Raw genomic sequence first — 5,339 nt, forward strand, 5'->3', positions numbered from 1 at the left:
TTTTTTTTTTTTTGGGAGTAATTGTTGCTCCAGAAAAGATTCAGAGGCAATATCTTTTTCAATATTTGGGACCTCAGTTATATCCTAGAAAAATTGTAATATAGAAAATTCAAGAAAGAGAAGATGATTTGCTTACTTTAAATTATTTCCAAAAGCTTCCAGGAGATACTAATTGGCTAAGAGCTCACCTTAAGTTCACCACAGGAGGGCTGGTGAGATGGCTCAGTGGGTAAGAGCACCTGACTGCTCTTCCGAAGGTCCGGAGTTCAAATCCCAGCAACCACATGGTGGCTTATAACCATCCATAACAAGATCTGACTCCCTCTTCTGGAGTGTCTGAAGACAGCTACAATGTACTTACATATAATGAATAAATAAATCTTTAAAAAAAAAAAAAAGTTCACCACAGGAGGGACTTAAGCCTTTGTTGGATGTTGTCAAGGGGAATGCAAACTCACTGGCGAGAGGCAGATAGCTTTTCAGAGAGTAGAGGAAGCCTCTGTAATCTATTGTTAGCTGCTTATTTTAGGTATTGTTACTCAGTGTACCCAAGCAAGTCTTTGGCAAAAGAGAGCATTAATGTGGATTCCTCTTCATCTCCAAGTAAAGTTTTAACATCCTATAATGAAGCTGTTGTGGTGTTAATAAAGAACTGTAGGATAGAATCATGAACGTCTTTTGGAAAGAATGTCTTAAAAACCTGAAGAGACATCTATTCTTGTTTCAAACAGCAATTAAATTGGTTATTGCAGAATACTGATATTTGGCATATTGCATGGTAAACTTTTTAGGCAAAATTGATAATTATTATCCAAAAGATAAGTTATTAAAATCTGTTTGTATGCACGCTTTGGTATTTCCTGTAAATCTATGTATGCATCCCATAAAGAGTACATCTAGGGGGCTTGTGAGATGGCTCAGCAGTTAAGAGCACTGACTGCTCTTCCGAAGGTCCTGAGTTCAAATCCTAGTAACCACATGGTGGCTCACAACCATCCGTAATGAGATCTGACACCCTCTTCTAGTATGTCTGAAGACAGCTACAGTATACTTACATATAACAATAAATTAAACCTTAAAAAAAAAAAAAAAAAAGAGTACATCTGCTATGGGCCCCCGACCTCCGTCCCACAGAGGTGGGGCAAAGACGACACGCCAAGTCAGGGTTTGAGCAGCTTTCACAGCTTCCCGCTGCAGCTTCCTTTATTCTCTCTACAGCTCACCCCAGCTCTCTACAGCAGTTCAGCTTCTCCCCTCTGCTTCTCAGCTTCTCCCACTTTATTCTGGGATCACCCAATCTATCCCCTTCCACCCTCTGCACTTGTCTCTCATCACTCATCATCCAATCACCATTCAGCACGCTCTATATGCAAGCCATGCACGCAGACAGGGTGGGTGTTGATAGGCCAGTGACTCAATATCATGCTATAATATGTCAGGCGGGCAGCGCGTAATCACTCAGGTGCGCATAATCAGGTTTTTGATAATCAAGCAGGGAATCACGGGGCTTGGCAGTGAACCAGGGTGCGGTCTTGGCTCACAAGGCCGCAGCCACGGCCACACCCACTTCCCACATACATCTACTATATTTATAAACAGCCCTTCTATGGGAGAGAAGTATTTGTGATTGGATCACATGTTTATTCTCTTGAGTTTCCTTCTACTTCAGCCCAAATAATCGAACTATGTGCTGCAGTCACTGTTTTGTTTGTTTGTTTGTTTTTTATTTGTTTTCTTGTTTTTTCCAGACAGGGTTTCTCTGTGTAGCCCTGGCTGTCCTGGAACTCACTCTGTAGACCAGGCTGGCCTCAAACTCAAGAAATCTGCCTGCTTCTGCCTCCCAAGTGCTGGGACTAAAGGTGTATGCCACCACGCCCCAGTGCAGTCACTGTTTTTAAAGTGCTAAAATCAAGCTTTTAATTATTATTATTTTTTTTTTTGTTTTTTTGAGACAGGGTTTCTCTGTATAGCCCTGGATGTCCTGGAACTCACTCTGTAGACCAGGCTGGCCTCGAACTCAGAAATCAGCCTACCTCTGCCTCCCGAGTGCTGGGATTAAAGGCGTGCGCCACCACTCCCGACTTAAGCTTTTAATTTGTATACTGATAGTGTGTGTGTGTGTGTGTGTGTGTATCAGGGTTTACAATTTCTTGAAATTGTTCTTTTTTTAGATCCTGCTAATTCTCAAATTTTGCAATTGTTTATGCATATACAACCCAAGTTAAGAGAAAGTACTGTTTCTTTAAAGGACCATCCTTGGACACTTAACTCATCCTGGACTGCCTGGACAAGACCCCTTAAGGCAATACCACAGCAGATTTGTATCCCAGGCAGATTATAGGCCGTACACAAGTACAATTGGCCATATCATCTCATTTTTCACATCATTAAAATAGTAATGGCTTGAGATGATAATTTGGTATTTTTAGAGAATGTGTCAAATTGTAAAGACATGTTCTTCTCAATGTCCTCACAGTGTTCTCAGTGTCCTTGTTCTACCTGTATCACATAATGATGCTGATTCTTGGGGACTTATGCTTAACCAATTATTGCAAATGGATACTCATATTTCTGATTTTAGAAAAATAAAACATGCACATGTGACTACTGATACCTTTTCAGGCTTTCTAGATGCAACTGCTTTGACAGGAGAAGCAACTAAAAATGTAATTAGTTACTGCCTGCATTCTTTTTCTATGCTTGGTGTTCCAAATCAGATTAAAACAGATAATGGAGCTGGCTATTACAGTCAAGCATTTGAGATGTTTTGTCAACAATTTAACGTTACCCATGTAACTGGGATCTTTTATAATCCTCAAGGACAAGGTATTGGGGAACTTTAAAACAATATTTTCTTTAAAAAACAAATAAGGGGGGGGGCTGGAGAGATGGCTCAGTGGTTAAGAGCACTGATTGCTCTTTCAGAGGTCCTGAGTTCAATTCCCAGCAACCACATGGTGGCTCACAACCATCTGTAATGGGACCCAATGCACTCTTCTGGTATGTCTGAAGACAGCAACAGTGTACCCTCATACATGAAATAAATAAATAAATCTTTTTTTTAAAAAAAGATGTTTACTTAAAAAAAAAACAAATAAGGGGGAATTATACCCCACAAGGTCACCAAAAGCATATCTTGCCTTTGTCTTATTATTATAAGATTTATTTCATGTATGTAAATACACTGTAGCTGTCGAAGATACACCAAAAGAGGGCATCAGATCCCATTACAGATGGTTGTGAGCCACCATGTGGTTGCTGGGAATTGAACTCAGGGCCTCTAGAAGAGCAGTCAGTGCTATTAACCACTGAGCCATCTCTCCAGCCTGACCTTTGTCTTATTAAAAAAAATTTTTTTTTTTGCAATCTGATGCTAAAGGTCAGTTTGAAGCAGATCGCCACTGGCATCCAGTTACTTCCAGCTCATATGCCATGGTTAAATGGTGAGACCCCCTAACTAATATGTGGAATGGTCCAGATCCTGTTTCAATATGGGGGAGAGGTTCTGTTTGTGTTTTTTCATAAAAAGAAGATGGAACTAGATGGCTGCTTGAAAGACTGGTTCATCAAGTAGACACAGATCCTGAGTCTTCTAATAAGTATGATTCCAATTTTGAAGATGACTAAAAATCTTTATCAGTCAACTGAGTTAATTTGAATCATAGCCTCCAACCATACCTGAGAAGTAACAGTTTTTTTCTGTTGATTCTCAAAGCCACCTCCCCCACAACGGGAGGCCAGGCCTTGTGGCCAATCTTTGCTAATTTACAACTGAATTGAGTGCTTGACATATTCCCCATTCCCCACACACAATCTTTATCCTGTTGCTCCTTTTTTTTTTTTTTTTTTTTTGGTTTTTCAAGACAGGGTTTCTCTGTGTAGCCCTGGCTGTCCTGGAACTCACTTTGTACACCAGGCTGACCTGGAACTCAAATTCTCCTGCCTCTGCCTCCCAAGTGCTGGGATTAAAGGTGTGCACCACCATGCCCAGCGCTCCTAACTTTTGACTTTGTATTTTAAGCAGATCAGTTACCTTCATACAGGCTCGCCTTCAGCAAAGCTCAGTTATGGCAGTTAGTCATCGCTATGAAGAGATGCATTGAGTGCATATTCCGGCTTTGATCTGAATGGGAAAATGGTAAGCTATGAGGGCCAGCAGTCAAAGATGGGCAACTGATGTTCTATGACTCTTCTCAATCTAAGACAGAGGCATGTGCCAAGAGGCCGTGCTTGTTCATAATAAACACTAAAAGGTTGTGTTTGTGCAAATAAACACAAGCAAGCTACACATGACCTCCAGGACGGGTAAGATTGAATACAGACCACCAGCTACCATAATTCCCAGTTGGGACCATGAAACATAAGCAAATTAGCCGGGCATGGTGGCGCACGCCTTTAATCCCAGCACTCGGAAGGCAGAGGCAGGCGGATTTCTGAGTTCGAGACCAACCTAGTCTACAGAGTGAGTTCCAGGACAGCCAGAGCTACACAGAGAAACCCTGTCTTGAAAAAACCAAAACCAAAAAAAAAAAAAAAAAAAAGAATTGAACATTGATCCTTGATCAGAGAGCTTTGTCTTGGCTCCTTTTTCTCTCGCTGTCCTTCCCATCCAACCCCAGCTTTTGTTTCAGGAACCCAGTAACCCATGGCTGCTGGCGGCTACAGATCTCAGGGAGTTTGAGGCCAGCCTTGACTACATACTGAGTTCCACACCAGCCAGAGAGCTACTTTTCCCCAGAGATCCTCAAACCAAACCAAACCAAACCAAACCAAACCAAACCAAACCAAACCAAAAGCATTCTATAGGATTGCAGCAGCAGGGGTGTTGGTGGCCCCAGGAACTGGAAGAATCCGGACGCTGTGAGTGCTAGAAAAGCCACCCATGCTGTAGCAGCTGGATATTGCAATAGCCCCAAACATCTATCAGAACCAGGGACCAACTTTCCCTTGCTGGGCCTCTCTAGTGCCCTCTGCTGGTACTGCTTCATATCTACATGCACGTTTGGAATTGGTACATTTAACACATTGAGTTCTGTTCTGAAGCTACCCCTGCTAAGGCGTGTCCCTATGCATGGTCATTACATCCTTTCCAAAGCCTGTCGTGGTGATGTTGCTTCAGTCCCCACCTAGTATGCTTTCTGTACATTATCTTTGGTGTCTCCTGGTCATTTGTCACTGTACCAATCCTGAAATGCTAGTGTTTCCAGAATCTGTTCTTTGTTTTGTTTCTCTTGCAAGAGGGTCCTGTCCATCTTGCCTTAGTTACCTGTCATTTAACCCTAGATAGCAGATGAACAATCTCCATGTCTCCTCTTCATACTGAGTTCCAAATTGTTTTA

This window comes from Mus pahari, chromosome 18, assembly GCF_900095145.1.
Source record: "Mus pahari chromosome 18, PAHARI_EIJ_v1.1, whole genome shotgun sequence".
In the NCBI taxonomy this organism is placed as follows: Eukaryota; Metazoa; Chordata; class Mammalia; order Rodentia; family Muridae; genus Mus; species Mus pahari.